This window comes from Bubalus bubalis, chromosome 8 (genome assembly GCF_019923935.1).
Source record: "Bubalus bubalis isolate 160015118507 breed Murrah chromosome 8, NDDB_SH_1, whole genome shotgun sequence".
NCBI classification, from domain to species: Eukaryota; Metazoa; Chordata; class Mammalia; order Artiodactyla; family Bovidae; genus Bubalus; species Bubalus bubalis.
The window spans coordinates 24,993,990-25,012,428 of record NC_059164.1 but is presented as its reverse complement, the minus strand read 5'-3'; the positions used below and the strand labels follow the sequence as shown (position 1 = coordinate 25,012,428).

At 38.9% G+C, this 18,439-nt stretch overlaps 1 long non-coding RNA gene across 2 annotated transcripts in view; it reads right to left on the bottom strand.

Moving 5' to 3' along the window:
• The window catches only part of LOC102401975, a 32,150-nt gene extending 25,496 nt beyond the window's left edge, over positions 1-6,654 (bottom strand). Inside the window, exon 1 of one of the 2 annotated variants that reach the window (XR_006552678.2) lies at positions 6,458-6,654. This is a non-coding gene — a long non-coding RNA (uncharacterized LOC102401975). The remainder of the gene's footprint in view (positions 1-6,457) is intronic. The other variant, XR_326277.4, reaches the window with a different exon arrangement.
• Between the last annotated feature and the right edge of the window lie 11,785 nt (positions 6,655-18,439).

Sequence of the window (18,439 nt, the reverse complement as noted above, 5' to 3'; positions counted from 1 at the left end):
TTAAACTTTTAGCAGCGCAACTCTTAGAATTAACCATTTACTTTTTATCTCTAATTATAATAAATTTAAATAATATTTTAAAACTTTATAAATATATTTTTTATTAGGTGGATATTTAACACAATAATTTTAAGAAGAACAAAACTGTCTCCAGAATATTAAAGAATTCCTCCAGCTAACTAGCTGAAGAGGAATCTATACACTCTGAGATTATCAAACATTCAACCACCAACTTAATTCTTCACAGGAAGCTCCTGGAGGATCATATCCATGTCTTCTATTCCTTCAAATAACAGTCCCCCTAAATCCTTATTTTTTATGAACAAAATTTCCATCATCAGTTGGAGTAATTCTAATTACTGATGAAAATCTCTTAAGCAGCTGAGATTAATATTCAGAGAGGTGAGAATGTTTGAGATGGGCAAAAATTATCCTAATCCATAGGATTTTGCTGCATTTAAATAACTTGAATTATTTTAGATACAAAGGTACACTATCTTATGAGATAGATAAATATTTATGATATTGATAATCTAATTAATTCCAATGTTTCATGAGTCAGAGAAAGAAAAGTTTCTTTCAGATATTACTTGATCATTATTTAGTTGATTTTAAGCAGACTTTTAGCAACTTATCTATTTAGATATAAATAGGTTACTGTTCAGTCAGTTGCTCAGTCGTGTCCAACTCTTTGCCATGGACTGTAGCATACCAGGCTTCCCTGTCCATCACCAACTCCCAGAGCTTGCTCAAACTCATACCCATTGAGTCAGTGATGCCATCCAACCATCTCATCCTCTGTCATGCCCTTCTCCTTCTGCCTTCAATCTTTCCCAGCATCAGGGTCTTTTCCAGTGAGTCAGTTCTTCGAATCAGGTGGCCAAAGTATTGGAGTTTCAGCTTCAGCATGTCCTTCCAATGAATATTCAGGACTGATTTCCTTTAGGATGGACTGGTTGGATCTCCTTGCTGTCCAAGGGACTCTCAAGAGTCTTCTCCAACACCACAGTTCAAAGGCATCAGTTCTGCAGCACTCAGCTTTCTTTATAGTCCAACTCTCACATCCATACATGACTACTGGAAAACCATAGCTTTGACTAGACAGACATTAATTGGCAAAGTAATGTCTCTGCTTTTTACATAACCATCAATATTAGATATCCATGTATCCTCTTTGCAAAAGAATATTAAATATCCTATTTTTATTTTGGGTCAAAGTTTGGAGTTGTTTTTTTAATGCATTCTAAGAAACCAAAGTATATGTGTATTCTCTATAATAATTTAATATATGAAGAGTAATATAACTGATTTCATTGTTGCATAAATAGTACAGAGGCAGAAAATGTCAGTGGTTATTTGCAGTGAACTAAGAAGGAATCAGTTGATCGTTGCAGTCTTAAGAACTAATAAAGCAGAATATTCACTTGTTTTTCTTCAAGTAGTGTAAAAATGTTACTAAATGATAAACTGATTATTCTTTGCCATGAAAATATACGTGCCTTTATATGTTTTCATATATAAATTATATAATTCAAGTATGCATATAATTACACATACAAGAACATTTACTATACATATAATGTAACTTATTTTCAAACAATGTGTATAATCAATGTAATCTTGCAACCAATTTAGTCTCCTTCTCTAACAATTAAAATTCTATATCCTACCTGATATTTCTGATTTCTTCATTTTATAAACTCAGTGGTTTAGACTCCATCATTCGTGGTTGCCCCAGATTTGAAATGCAGGACTAAGCAGAGAACACATGTGTACATGTAACTTTACTTCCATAACTTTTAGCCTTTAACCTCTAAAAAGGTATTTATTCCATCTTTAATACACCCAGTGTTAAGAATTATACTACTTATGCTAACTATCTGAAACAATATGCACAATTCCTTGTGTACAGGCATTTTTTCATAGAGGAGTCTAGCGAACTTTCATTTACATTTCAAAGAAATATAAGAGTTTTTAAAAGTTACATATTCAAAAAGAGATTAGAATAGGATTGTCAGTAAAGAACATCCAGTTGAATTTAAATGAGAGATTAGCAACCTTTTTTAAAAAATAAAAGTATATCCTATTCAACATGTAGGACAGTTATACTAAAAGCATATTTGTCATTTATGTGAAATTCACATTTAACTGGGTGACCTGTACTTTCATTTCCTAACACTGGCAACCCCTATCTAGAGTTACTGTACAAGCTGCCCCTTCTCATTTTTTGCTGAAAACAGCAACATTCCTCTTTTTTTGCAACATTTATTTTATATTTCAAGTCAATCAATTTCTAAGTTCCAGAAAGTAATTTCAATTATTTTATAGCACTTAATCTGTCCCAATTAAGCTTCTACTCTGTGCCATACACTGTGTTTGATATTATGGATCCAAAGATAAAATAGATAAAAATAAGGCAATTCTGTTCCCGAGAGTTCCTAATCTAATGGTAAGATCCATCATGAGGATGGCCCTGACTCCAAGTGGGGCTTCACACAAGATGCAGCATTCATGCATCTCTGAACAAGAATATATCCCTCCATTACAGAAATCCACATGATTAAACAATAAAGCACATTATAGGGGCTAAAGAAATTCTCATCATTGGTTTAAATTTAAAATACAGAAGTGCACAAGGTTTCCTTAGTAAGGTCCTTCAGAATTTTAGATTAGGTTAAGATTCTGTGCCAGGCTTCAGACAAACTTTAACATCAGATCAGATCAGATCAGTCGCTCAGTCGTGTTCGACTCTTTGCGACCCCATGAATCGCAGCATGCCAGGCCTCCCTGTCCATCACCAACTCCTGGAGTTCACTCGGACTCACGTCCATCGAGTCAGTGATGCCATCCAGCCATCTCATCCTCTGTCGTCCCCTTCTCCACCTGCCGCCAATCCTCCCAGCATCAGCGTCTTTTCCAATGAGTCAAGTCTTGGCATGAGGTGGCCAAAGGACTGGAGTTTCAGCTTTAGCATCATTCCTTCCAAAGAAATCCCAGGGCTGATCTCCTTTAGAATGGACTGGTTGGATCTCCTTGCAGTCCAAGCAACTCTCAAGAGTCTTCTCCAACACCACAGTTCAAAAGCAGCAATTCTTCGGCACTCAGCCTTCTTCACAGTCCAACTCTCACATCCATACATGACCACAGGAAAAACCATAGCTTTGACTAGATGGACCTTTGTAGGCAAAGTAATGTCTCTGCTTTTGAATATGCTGTCATGGTTGGTCATAACTTTCCTTCCAAGGAGTAAGCGTCTTTTAATTTCACGGCTGCAATTACCATCTGCAGTGATTTTGAAGCCCAAAAAAATAAAGTCTGACACTGTTTCCACTGTTTCCCCATCTATTTCCCATGAAGTGATGGGACCAGATGCCATGATCTTCGTTTTCTGAATGGTGAGCTTTAAGTCAACTTTTTCACTCTCCACTTTCACTTTCATCAAGAGGCTTTTTAGTTCCTCTTCACTTTCTGCCATAAGGGTGGTATCATCTGCATATCTGAGGTTATTGATATTTCTCCCGGCAATCTTGATTTCAGCTTGTGTTTCTTCCAGTCCAGCGTTTCTCATGATGTACTCTGCATATAAGTTAAATAAGCAGGGTGACAATATACAGCCTTGACGAACTCCTTTTCCTATTTGGAACCAGTCTGTTGTTCCATGTCCAGTTCTAAATGTTCCTTCCTGACCTGCATACAGGTTTCTCAAGAGGCAGGTCAGGTGGTCTGGTATTCCCATCTCTTTCAGAATTTTCCACACTTTATTGTGATCCACACAGTCAAAGGCTTTGGCATAGTCAATAAAGCAGAAATAGATGTTTTTCTGGAACTCTCTTGCTTTTTCTATGATCCAGTGGATGTTGGCAATTTGATCTCTGGTTCCTCTGCCTTTTCTAAAACCAGCTTGAACATCAGGAAGTTCACGGTTCACATATTGCTGAAGCCTGACTTGGAGAATTTTGAGCATGACTTTACTAGCATGTGAGATGAGTGCAGTTGTGCGGTAGTTTGAGCATTCTTTGGCATTGCCTTTCTTTGGGATTGGAATGAAAACTGACCTTTTCCAGTCCTGTGGCCACTGCTGAGTTTTCCAAATGTGCTGGCATATTGAGCGCAGCACTTTCACAGTATCATCTTTTGGGATTTGGAATAGCTCAACTGGAATTCCATCACCTCCACTAGCTTTGTTCTTTGTTTGTAGTGATGCTTTCTAAGGCCCACTTAACTTCACATTCCAGGATATCTGGCTCTAGGTCAGTGATCACACCATCGTGATTCTCTGGGTCGGGAAGATCTTTAACACAGAGGATCACATACTATAAAGACTGAGACAGATGTGCTTGAGAATCTACAGTAGCACTCCTTGAACACTACTGCACAGAAAGTAGCATAACAGGAAATCTGTGTATTCACAAACATCCTTACTGTGTAACAAAAGATAACCTCCCCTCTGCCCACCTAGGTTTTAAACATTGTTTCTAATGCAACATTTATTTTTTCACAAAACTAAAAGCACTTGGCTGCTGAAAAGCAGCCTCTCTCACATCCATGCATGCACACACCCTCATAAAATATATCGTGACTGCTTCAGGGGGAGGCAAGAAGGTGGCAATCACCTAGAGTACGATGCCATTAAATGTGTAATTCCCCTGTGGTTACAGTGCTGAACTTTATGAACATCAGTTTATGAGCATTTGTTCTTAAAAGATGAAATGAATCCACTGCCCACAGCTTTGAAATCAGGCAACTGGATTTTTGCTGAGTAGTGACTGACTCCTGCAACTTCTTGAAATACCTTATAGTGTTTTCAAGGACAAGATACTGTTACAGGTTGTACTGGGTTCCCCCAAAATTCAGGGGTTGCAGTCTTAAATCCCCCAGTGTTTCCAAATGTGACCTTATTTGAAAATAGAGTCACTGAAGGTATTATTGACCAAGATGAGGTAAGACTGGAGGAGTGTGGGCCCCTAAACCAGTATGGCTGACATTCTAACAAAAAAGGGGACTTTGAACACAGAGTCATGCGCAGAGACAGAATATCATGTGAAGAGGAAGGCAGAGATCCCGGTGATGCTACCAAAGCCAAGGAATGCTGCAAGTTACAGCAAACTGCTAGAAGCCAGATGAGAGTGAACAGATCATCCTTCACAGCAATCAGAAAGAACCAGTCTTGCCAATACCTTGATCTGGGACTCTAGCTTCATCTGTGAGAGGATAAGTTTCTGTTGTTTTAAGTTAGCCTGTGTGTGGTCAGGGTTGTCAGGACAACCCTAGCAAACCAATCCACGTGCTGTCCCCTCCCCCACCCCCAGTCAGGGGGTAAGGAAACACCAAAGCTTCTCCTACAACTGAAAAATCATTTCTCCCTGTAAATTTGCCTGTTACTCACCTAACCTCCCGGAGAAGGCAATGACACCCCATTCCAGTACTCTTGCCTGGAAAATCCCATGGACGGAGGAGCCTGGTGGGCTGCAGTCCATGGGGTCGCAAAGAGTCGGGCATGACTGAGCGACTTCATTTTGACTTTTCACTTTCATGCATTGGAGAAGGAAATGGCAACCCACTCCAGTGTTCTTGCCTGGAGAATCCCAGGGACGGGGGAGCCTGGTGGGCTGCCGTCTATGGGGTCACACAGGGTCGGACACGACTGAAGCGACTTAGCAGCAGCAGCACCTAACCTCCAGACAAATTTCTGCCCAGCAAAATGTTACTTTAGTACACAAAGACCTTTACATAATTGGTCAAGTCAGGTTTATGAAATATGAAAACTAATGCTGAGGTTTTAATGCAGAAACAAAAGTCACACCGAGATGGAGCTGATTACCACATTTGGTATTTTTAGTTATTATTAAAGCAAACATACTAAACTCTCTAGTTCCGGGCACTGAGCTGAGATCTTACTCATTAATACCTCACCACAAATGTGCAATACCGTGCCCCTCACTTTACTTATGATTAGCTGGGGCCTGAAGATGTTCAATAACTTGATGAAAAAAAAAGAAAAGAAAAGAAAAGCAAGCTCACAAAGCTAATTAGCAGAGCCAGTGCTCAAACCCAGCAAGTTTGGCCCCAGGGTCAACACACTTAACCACCATATTATTCTGCTTTAGAGCTTTATGTTGTGAAAAACAGGATTCAATCAAAACTGACAGTGTGCAATAACGGAAAACATGTAGTGTGTATTCTTTATAAAAGAAGGGCAATGCACATTGATTCCAATTAACATTTTATAGAAACAGTCCCGCTATTCTCGGCTTGGAGATTTCACCCCCAACAAACCAAAGAACTGGCTTCCACCAGCTCTCGGTGATTCTGCAATTCATTCCCAACGTGGGCATCTAAGGGAACCAAGAGAAATGGACAGGACGGTGTGATTTCCGGTCCCAAACACAACACCCTGTGAACAATGGCGGATATAAATGACCCGCTATTCCTACTTTATCACATTACTGCACCGTACCCACAGGAAACTTTCCAAGAAAGCAGCTTCCTTTTGGCAGAATTCTTCATTCTTAAAGACGTCCTTCCAGGCACCACTACCTCCGAGAGCGCAGCTTGCGGGACCAGCTCTCCGTCAGTTCTGACGTCACCAGCGTTTTCTCGCCACGCCCCCCTCCCCGCCCCCAAGACGTTTGTGGTTAGTACTCCCACCTGTCGTTTCCACCCTTAACCCTGGAACAGAGGCTGTTGAAGCATTAGTGCTTCCAGGTACTAACAATAAAGGGGTTTCAACGACTTATTAAGAACACCTGTCTACCTGAAACCTAGAAACTGTATTGAAGCGCTCTCTTCTGACTTCATTAGCCCTAAGAGGAACTTAAGAACTGCATTCACATCCATCATCTAACTTCCTGGTATCCTAAGAAAAAATGCTGAGTAAAGCAACACAGCCCAAAAGAGCCGATATATGTAGCTAGAGTTGATTTCATACCTAGATGTGGCAAATAACTTGTGTATATCACAGAGGAGTCTTAGCCAATCATGTTTCTTAGGTCAGACCTGCTAATACCACTCTAAAACCTTCATAAAAATTACACGGCTGTTGGTTTGTTTCAAAACCTTCAACCTCTAAAATACAAAAATCAGTCATCTTTCTGTATCCATTTTGTATTAGAGTCTTTTCCAAAGGAGGACAACCTCAGAGGTAAGCCCTTCAGGGGAACACTATGCAGTGTGATCATCCTGAAATTTTTGTTTTCTGGCAGGAGAGGGTGAGGGACTGGGGCGTGGGCAGGTGGGTAGCTTTTCTTTAAGAAAGCAATGGCAATGTGCTGTACATCTGAAATTAACGTGATATTCTAAATCAATTCTATGTCAATTAAAAAGGATATGCAAAAACAATAAAATAATAGTAAAAATAAAGCAATGGCAGCTGCTTCAAGGAAAAACCACTCCACTACAAATTCATTTTCTAGATTCTGTAAGCTTATTGTTAAGTAGCAAGAGCAAGCTTTTCAGGAAGAACTCTTAAGGTCAAGTGTCAGCCAAATGTCTGTAGTTAAAATGAGGACTTCTGCTCATTTCAAAAGATAAACCACTGTGAGCAGAGGGTCCTTTTTTGCTGTCATCCTCTCCAAGGATCCAAGGATGATCTCTTTCTCTCAGCTAATGTGGGCCATCACACCTGTTACTACTCAGAACAAGAGGTGACGTATTTGTTGATTTTATCCCTTGCACCATGATCAATCATTATCCTGAAGAATTCACAAATGCACCCACATACCCAAAGCTGAGGGTCTTTTTTAGCCTCCGTTTGACCCCACTCCTGTAAAAACATTTCTCTAATAGAACCTGAAAGCAATCTTTATGGGTTGCAACAAACAGTACACACCCTTTGTAACTGGATCAGGCAATCGTAGCATGGGGCAGCGCAAACAAACCAGGGCTCCATAGCGTCAGCGGCCTCCACTTAGGAGCTAGAGGAACAGGATGCCAGCCTGTATCCGTCTCCTTACAGGTGGGTGTTGGCTTACTTAAGGCAGATGGTGGGTTTATGAGTCTAATGTATTATGTATTTCTCAATAGACAAATATTTGCACTGGACCAGAATGAATAAGAAAAAAATTCCTCAGTTTAGTTTCCAAAGTATATCCGAAGTTTTAGGACACCTCAGCATTTAAACTACTGTAGGAGGTGGGGGAGGGCTTCCCTGATGGCTCAAGCGGTAAAGAACCCACCTGCCAGTGTATAAGCAGGTTCAATCCCTGGGTCAGGAAGATCCCCTGGAGAAGGAACTGGCAACCCACTTCAGTATTCTTGCCTAGGAGATTCCATGGACAGAAGAGCCTGGTGGGCTACAGTCCACAGGGTTGTAGAGTCAGACACAGCTGAGCTACAAAACGACAGCAAGACGGCAGGGGAACGAGTCATGAGCCCTGGCTTTCTTTTTTCTTCTGCTTAAACCTGACCCAGTCAATAAAGGAATGGAAGGGAGCTATGTGGTAAGGTCTATTGGGGACTGACCAGATTTTTCCCATTTGGAGAGTTCTTTGATATGTAAGTACATACTAATTAATAAAAGGGTACTAATCAGGTTCCCAACTTGAATCCGAAAGTGTGGCCTATCTAGTTGTCTTTCTCTAGTAATTTATGTTGTTCCTTCCACAGTATGACAGGGTCATTTTTTATCTTAAATGTGAACTGCACTGGTGAAGAAATCTGAGTAAATGTTCAACGGGTTTAACAGAATATTAGTTTCACATTACACCTCTAGAGCAGGAGTATACATACCTGTCTCTTCCCTATAGGCCTGTTTTTTTTCACTTTTGTTTTTTCTATACTTACTGAGAAGATGGAGGTTAGTATTTAATTTGGCTTCCCTGCTGAACTTGAAAGAGCTGCCTCACTGCAGGGGCAAGGAGACAGATGGATTTCAATGGATGATGACATTATGGAAAACACATCACCTTCTCCAAAGCAGCAACCCAAGAAAAGCCGGAGTTGGCCACTGGAATGAAAATTAATTTCATAAATGCAGTAAATGTTTTATGTCCTCTAAATGTGGTGTTTTGACTTTTGAAAATGAGTCACAGTAGGAAAACTTATTTAAAAGAATACTCCCCAAAAAAGCAAAATAGTTTGACTCATAAACTTTTTTATATAGCATGACTGGAAAATTCGATTTAAGAAGGAAGATAATTTGATTCATCTAATTTTTCTCCACAAGGAAAAAGCAATCAGAGTAAGATAAAATTTACAAAGAACTTCTTGCATTTACTTCCAGAAGAAAGGTTCACAGAAATACAGTAATTGAGTTTTCCAATTATGCAAGAGTGTCCTGATATGGCTTGGAGTAGGACCACAGACGAGTATCTGGGGGATATTTAGTGAAAATATCAAGGAGGGACTATTTTTCTCTCCCTTTTTTTTTTTTCTCTCTCTCTCTTATAAATTTAAAATAATTAGAGGAGGACAAAAATGACTTAAAAGAAGTGTCATGGCATGAATATTCATTAATGTTCTTTAAGAAGTATAAGTAAAAAATAGGAATAATTTTAAATTATTTTTGTTGGATGGAACCTATACAGCCTGAGAGTTATCTGAGTTAGAATAATTATTTTGATCAAATACTCTGCTTAATTATGACTCATAATACATGAAATATCTTCAAAACATAGATTTTTAAAACTGTCTTAAATAAATAATAAAATTAATCTTTGACTATTGAGAGCCTTCTAGTATCTCCGATTTTCATCATACCCAAATAGTTCCTTCTCTCCCTATTGCTCAACTCTCAGGAGGCTTCCACAGGCCTGAAGCCTCTCTTGAAATACTTCCCTACTTTTGTTATGTCAACTCTCTATTGTTGTTGTTCAGTCACTTAGTTGTGTCTGACTTTTTGCAACCCCGTAGACTGCAGCATCGTAGGCTTCCCCATCCTTCACTATCTCCTTCACTAGCTTGCTCAAACTCATGTCCATTGAGTTCTGTGCCATCCAGCTATCTCATCCTCTGTGATCCCCTTCTCCTCCTGCCCTCAGTCTTTCCCCGCATCAGGGTCTTTTCCAATGAGTCTGCGTTTTGCATCAGGTGACCAGAGTGTCGGAGCTTCAGCATCAGTCCTTCCAATGAGTATTCAGAGTTGACTTTCTTTAGAATTGACTGGTAACTCCATACTGCAGATTTTCTACCTGCCTTTCTAGTCAACTTTTTCTAATGTACTCCCTAAATCTCTGATCAACCTCCCTACTTGGCAAGCACAAGGGCTCCATCCAAGGACCTTCTTTACTTTTTATGTGTAATCTCCCCATAAGTGATCTCATCTAATTCTATTTATTTAAAACCCACAGATAAACTGATGACTCACACATTTTATCTCCTGACCTGATTTCTCCACCAGACTCCTTATTAGTAAATAACACCATCTTAATGGTTCAAACCGAAAACTTCCCATGACTTTGGAAGACTCACCCACGACTATTCCTGTTCCTCATTCCCCTCAACTAACCCTTCAACAAGTCCTATTGACTGTACTGCCAAAATATATTTCTTTGCGTATGATCTTTCTTCTGTCTCCAGTGTCACCCTTCCGGTTTATTCATTATAAACCTTTCACATAGACAACTCCAGTCGCTTCTGAATGATTCTTCTTGATCCAGTTTTTCTTTTGTAAGTCAATAAATCTGCTTTCTTAATCTAGAATAACCTTTAAAAAAAAATGGAACAAGGGCAAACCACTCCCTGGCATAAAGCCACTTAATGGTTTCCCAATGGGCTATGTCTCTGCATGTTAAGATAAGAAAACCCACTTGAAATTGACGTAAATGATAAAGGGAATTCACTGACTCACACCAGGAAGATCCAGAAATAGGGCATCTCAAAAACGTCATCAAAGTTCCACTTTCTGCTTTCTTCTGCCATCTACGGTGTTGAATCTCTCACAATAATGGCTCATAAAATGTCTGTCAGACACAATTAGGATAAGAAAATTTTTGTTCATGTCCAAAAGGAGGGAACAAGCGTCCATGATCTCCCCTAACTGGATGTCTTGGGTCACAGACACACTCCCGACAAAAATGACTACAGACAGAGGACTGGGAAATGCTGATTGGCCTGAGCCAACAAGGACCCATTCATGGAGCTGGAGATGAGGTCAGCTTCTCACTGAAGAATAAGGGCAATGCATGAAGATGTGTAAGATTCATACATTCAGAAAAAAAGGATGTCTTAGTTTGGGTTGCTGTAACAGAATATCATAGTCTCAGTGACAATAATCATTTATTTCTCACAGTTCTGGAGGCTAGAAATATAAGATCAGAGTATAGGCATGGTTGGGTTTTTGGTGAAGGCTCTTGTCCTGCTCTGGGCTTCCCCAGTGGTTCAGTGGTAAAGAATCTTCCTACAATGCAGGAGACCCAGGTTTGATCCCTGGGTCAGGAAGATCCCCTGGAAGAGAGCATGGCAACCCACTCCAGTATTCTTGCAGTGAAAACCCCATGGACAGAGGAGCCTGGCAGGCTACAGTCAATAGGATTGGAAAGAGTCAGACAAAACTGAAGCTATTAAGCATGCACACACACTCTACAGAGAGCTGTCTTCTCCTTGTATTCTCACATATGAGAGACAGACAGACAAAGAACTCTCTTGGTCTCTTCTTATAAGTGCACTAACCTACTCATGAGGATTCCACCCTCATGACCTAATTACCTCCCAGAGGCATGCATGCATGTTAAGTCACTTCTGTTGTGTCTGACTCTTTGTGACCCCATGGACCATAGTCTACCATACTCATCTTTCCATGGGATTCTCCAGGCAAGAATATTGGAGTAGGTTGCCATGCCCTCCTCCTGGGGATCTTCCTGACCCAGGGATAAAACCTGTGTTCTCTTATGTCTCCTGCATTGACAGGTGGGTTCTTTACCACTAGCGCCACCAATCTCCACATTCTAATACTATCACATTTGGGAGTTAAGATTTCAGCACATGCATTTTTGGAGAGATGCAAACATTTAGTCCACAACAAGGAGAAAAGGAAAGTAGGCAAGCAACAATGTCCATGATTCATGGCCTATAAGGTGCTACTGATCCATTTCTGTTCTCCCAGCCTGCTCTCCAGCACTCTTGAACCAGTCTTCCTTTTGTTTGCTGTGTCCACACAAACTGGCACTTATATTACTCTCTCATGCCAAGAATCTCTTTCTCATTTCAGATTATTTTAACTCATATCTCCTGCCTGAAACAGGCTTCTCACTCAGCTTTTCAACTGGTTCCTTTTAATCCCTCTGATCTTAACCCAGAGCACTGCCTACTGCCTCTTCTGCTCTGGGCTGTTTAAAACCATGGCAGTGGTACACACCCCCATTCTAACTATTGAGCCTTAGATTTCACTACATCTCTGAGGGATTTCATCACAAGCAGCATAATGGCCTAAAAGGTCATTTTACCTTTAATTATTACAATTTGTATGTTATGAATTAAAATAGAGGTTTCATTTAATTTAAAAATAGATACTTGTTACTTTTCCCTTTGAATCAAAAGGAAACTCTCAGAGGAGCATCCAAGAAACCAATCTGGAAACCTTGCTTCCTCAGCAGTCAAGAAATCCTATTATTTGAGAAATAGCCCCAATCAAGAAACTAGCATATCTGGAGTTCCTGAGTCAGGGGTGATATCTGCAACGGCCACAGCAGGCGCACCAGTCCTGAATACAGGCAGCTGCTCTGCCAACCTGGTCAGTGCAATGTGTTCCTTTGAAAGCACCTTCTCCAAGAATCCCAGCTCCTACTGCACTGTGATCATTCTTCCAATCAATATGAAGCTCTTAGACTGGTTTGTTGGAGTGTATAAAATCACTAAGGCTTTAGGAACACGTCTGATCTTTGAAAATTAGATACTGTGACAATAACCAGCAATATTTAGCCCAGTTACCAAAAAAAAAAAAATATTTAGCCCAGTTACTACTACAATGAGTTCAAAAATACAAATTGACATAAAAGCTTGCAAACATACTGTGATAAATTAGAAAAGATAACTGTATGATAACTGATTTATAAAACATAAATTTGATAAGAGAAATGTCAGGATGAAATGAGGTACTGGAGCTCTTGAACGCAAACGATGCCTTTATTTGCAGAAGAGGAAAGTATTTGGCAACACCAGCAGGTACCCTAGGGAATTTCCCTGGATTTTGGTTGTGAAAATCAAAACCAGTCATGCGTGCGACTTAGCACGCACATAAGGGCTGAATTTTGGTTATGAAACCTTATTCCAGCATAGACCCAATTAAATACTGATTACCAAGTGTCTATCTGCGATGACAGTTCTCTGGGTAAAAATACATGTATTTGCAAGACAAGTATTGAAAGGCTTAATGCTGGCCTCATTTCAGAGCCTGATAGATTTTTGACAATCCTTGACTTTTCAGTTTAACACTGCATCAATCATTTAGAAGGATTCTTGGGTTATTTGCCATTTCCTGTATGTGTATGCCCTTGTTGCAACAATAAAGTTTGCCAGATTCTATCATCTCATAGGTTGAAAATGTAAAATACATACAATTTACTAAAATAAAACAATCTGTTGTAAGATCATTATTTTATATAAAACACTAAAAATGATTTAAAGTTTTGCCAATTCAACTATGATACATGATCCATTGTAAAAGCATTATCATTTTTAAGCTGTTAAAATGCTGAAAAAATGTGCATCTTAGAGGAAATGTGTTTGTAAAAGACAAAAGGTAATGCTAAATCTTGGTTTTTAGGGTTAGATTTACTAATTCAGAGTTCCCTGAATCCCAGCAACTAGTTAAGTTACTCAGAGACTAGGTAACTTCTTGTATTTTCTTTAAAGTTCAAAAGGAAGTAGTCTTAAATGAATAAAATGTTTTTCGTGTGTTTGGAACCTATTATTTTCAATCTATGTACCTATGAAGTAAGCAAAGCTCTCTCTGACCTAGAATTATGATTACTACTTTCACTTGCCTCTGTAATTTTAAATGTAAAATGAGAGGTTTGGAGCCAACAATTAATAGATGTTTGACCTTGGACAAATTATATAACCTCTGGATTTTTCTCCTTTATAAATTCAGATAATAATAACAGTGGTTCTCTTATGGTATCATTGGCATTATTACAGTATTCTCCTAGAGTATCTAAGTGAGATGAGTATTATGGCTGTTTCATGTACAGCAGAAACCAACACAACATTGTAAAGCAGTTATCCTCCAATTAAACACAAATAAAAAGTAATCAGGAAGAATGCTCACACACACACACACACACACACACACACAAGAGGTGTAAAGTGCTTGGACCCAATGTGCCCAGCACAGTGCAAGCACTGAATAAATTATCATTTCACATCTACTCAAACATGTAAGTAACACAGAATTAAGTTCTATCGACATGCCCATGGGAAGAGGAGTAGGAAAGGAAAGTGTTCTAACTACTACTGCTAATTTAAAACCACCTCAAAATTTAATATCTTAAAAGTACTGTTTTATTATGTGTACTGATTCTATGGGTCAGGACTTCATACAGAGCACAGATCCGTGATGTTGAGAAGACTTGAAGGTAGCCAACGACTATAGCGCATGGCAACCCTCTCCAGTATTCTTGCCTGGAGAATCCCACCAACAGAGGAGCCTGGCATGCTACAGTTCACAGGGTTGCAAAGAGTCGGACACAACTGAAGCGACATAGCACACACCTAAGGGCTGTGATAATCATCTTAAGGTGTCTTCATCTGGGAGTTGATGCTGGGCCCTGAGCTGGTGGTCAACCAGAAAATGTATATGTGTATTTCTCTCATGGTCTGGAAAGGTTAGGGCATCCTACACCATGGTGGCTGGGTTCCAAAGGCAAGCATATTCAGAGACAGGCAGAAGTTGTATTGCTTTTCTGACCTAGCTTTAGAAGCCACATAACATCACACAGTATCACCAAATTGACAAAGAAGTAACAGAACCAATGTTTTAATGGGAGGAGTGTCAGAGTTACATTGAAAGAAGAGTATGTGGAATGGGAGATTTTGTTGCAAAGTATCTGGAAACAGTCTTTCAGAGAGAGTGAGAGAAAGTAAGAGAGAGAAATTTTCAAGACAACCTGAAGGATGAAAACCTCTTATAGCATAGCTTTGCAGCAAAACAATTTGGAAAGACACTTAATTTTGAAGTGCCAAATAACTACTGCCTAAATACAGAAACACACTGAAAACTGTCAAAAGTTTATTAGGCTCATATACTTTGAAAGAGAGCAGACTATAACAAAAAATTTTTCCAAAAGTTGCTTCTTAAACTGAGCAGAACAGAGATAATGAAAAAACATAAAGTTATTGTTAGATATATAGATACTCAGGATTCATCATAAACTAGGTAAGAGCAGAAATTCAGTAGTCAGCATATGCCTGGGAAAAAGAGTAAACAAAAACAGCTCGGTTCATAAAAATTCTGTTAGTTTTTAACATTAAATTGTAGAATTCTTATGATTTAAAATTAATTGACCCTTTATTGTACAGCTGTTTGCTTCTTGGAAGAAAAGCTATGACCAATCTAGACAGCATATTAAAAAGCAGAGACATTACTTTGTCAACAAAGGTCCATCTAGTCAAAGCTATAGTTTTTCCAGAGTCATGTATGGATGTGAGAGTTGGACTATAAAGAAAGCTGAGCGCTGAAGAATTGATGTTTTTAACTATAGTGCTGTTCAGAGTCTTGACAGTCCCTTGAACTGCAAGGAGATCAAACCAGTCAATCCTAAAGGAAATCAATCCTGAATATTCATTGGAAGGACTGATGCTGAAGCTGAAACTCCAATCCTTGGCCACCTGATGCAAAGAGCTGACTCATTTGAAAAGACCCTGATGCTGGGAAAGATTGAGAGCAGGAGGAGAAGGGGATGACAGAAGATGAGATGGTTGGATGGCATCACCAACTCGATGGACATGAGTTTGAGTAAACTCTGGGAGTTGGTGATGGACAGGGAAGCCTGGCGTGCTACAGTCTATGGGGTCTCAAAGAGTCAGACACCACTGAGTGATTGAACTGAACTGATGCAAAGTACCAGATTATTTACTTCATATCTGAACTTTGCAACGTTATGCAGTTGGTATAATTGCCCCCCTTTTACAGATAAAAAAAGTTGAGGCTCAGAGAGAGACTAAAAAAATTTGGCCTATTTTTTCTGATTCCTAACTGTATGCGTTTTCTACTACCACACAATGCTTTTGACTTGCTTATAAAATTAACTTCTTGAGGACATTAAGTTAAAAGAACCAGACAGACACTTCTGGCCAGAACTGGAAATAGGAGGAAATCCCAAGTATCACAGTAAGCTTTTTACTTGAAATAGAGTAAAAAAAAAAAAAAAAAAAATCTGAAGAAGAGGGCATTTAAGGTTCCCAGCCAGCCACAGACCCAACGGCTCTTCAGAGCAGTGTGCTTTAACAGGAGCCCCATCACACAAGGCCTAAGTTGATTTTAAGTATTTCTGCAAAGAGTATGAACCAAGAGGAAAAAATAAATTAACTTCAAACAGGAAGAAAGTAGAAATCTTCAGGGAGATGTCTTAATGGGCCAAAACACAAATTTTTCAACAAAAAATTATAAATGTTCCAAAGGTAGTCCCAGAAATCAATAGGGACAAACAAATGATAAAATACGAATCTGAAGCTGGCTGTGTTAATTAGCTAGAAAAATAAACATAGATGTTACATCAATGTTTCTGGAGCTTACTACAGCCATTAAAAAATAGAGCGACAGGAAACTGTTCTGGAAGATTTAACGTGACAGTTCTCCTAAGCCCACTTTTCCGCTTATTCTTCATAGGCTGTATCCTGGACTTTCCTTAGGGACATCGTTAGATTTGCATTTTTCTCACTGTCTGGATTAACATGCCCTTTCAGACTTCTCTCAGATAATAAAGTAGTTTATTGAGCTACTGAAACTTTTTTAATTTGGAAATATTTCTTTTAAGATAGTGTGATAAAGTCATTTTATTGAAGTTTGTTACTTGAGACAAAAAGAATCCTGGGTATTTTTTTAAAATGTGTATCACAACACAAAACCAATGACAGGACTGAACTTTATAACTGATAATCTAATATTGATACTTTCATCTAAGCAGTACATCAAGTTCTCATATGAAGTTGGCTATTTACCTGAAATCTCACAGAAGAAGTTAGCGGAAAATGTTCATTCTTAAATTGGAAAGTGAAAACAACTCTCAATGTACTGGCCCTAGCAGAAAATGTAAAAGCAAATTAAGAGTATTCAACTACATTCTTTCCACAAATAAGGTAGTTCTAACTATTTAGAAAAACAAAGCCCTTTGTTGGAACCTCTCCCAGTAACAGTTTATGTATCACCATTTATAATAAAATTCATTCCAGTTATTAATTGCACGAGTAATTTTAAATTCACACACACAGACACACATAGGCACATAGACACAGCAGAATGGATCAAGAAACAAAAAGGACTGGTATCGTCCCTGTTTAAGTGTCTTTCTATGGTACCTAAAGCTAGTTACTGGTGGTTTAATTCCTTTCCTATTCAGAAGCATCTATATCTGAAACCTGCTTTTTTAAGTGTTAAACTAAAAAGCTAGAATAAATCATTAAGACTATGTTTCCTACCACTTTACCAGAGTGAGAATTATTATTTAGAGATAATTTAGAGAAAAACTACATTTAGAATATTTCTGCAGCTCGCAAGGGATTACCAGGAGATCATCTTAGCATTCATCTCTAGATTATCTGACCCAGGATGGATGGGCTTGAACAAAGCCAGAGACTAATCCAGTGTTCCCTGGCTTATGTAAATGAATTGGCTGCTGTAACCTCATCCCTAAAATGGGAGATACTTTCAGACCCTGATATTTCATAAACATTCACCTTCCTATAAATAATGACTACTCAAAGGGCCACATTTTAGCATCTTCAACTTATCTTCACAAATAGGAAAAATACTCTCTTTGAAAATGAACATCATTATTCTTTTGCACCTAAGGATCTAGATTTAAATTCATTATTGAGTAGGATGTAATTTGAGACTTTTCCCTCAAGCTTTGATTTGGAACTATAAGTAGGATCCTGAGGGAAGGTACCTAATTAGCAGAAATCCATCCTTATATACCAGGAACAGCTTCATAGAAGGCTAAGGAGTTTTTAGAGGGAACTGTATAAACTAAAAGGATATAGAAAACCCCCTTTAGAAACACTCCCACGCCTTCCAACCCATTCCCTACAAACAATATTCGATGTTGTTTTGTTACCTTCAAAGTGCTCCAAGCCTCATAGAAGCCCATCAATACCATTAGAATCTAGACTGATATAGATTGTTAAGCTGGTTAACAGAACTTCAATTCCCCTAAATGCTCAATGAATACCCCAATGAAAGAAATACAGTTTATTTTCATATTTATACAGTAACTGGATAAGTTTCAGTGAATGGATAAAAGTGATCTGTTTTAAATATATAAGACAAACTGCATAAGAAGCATTT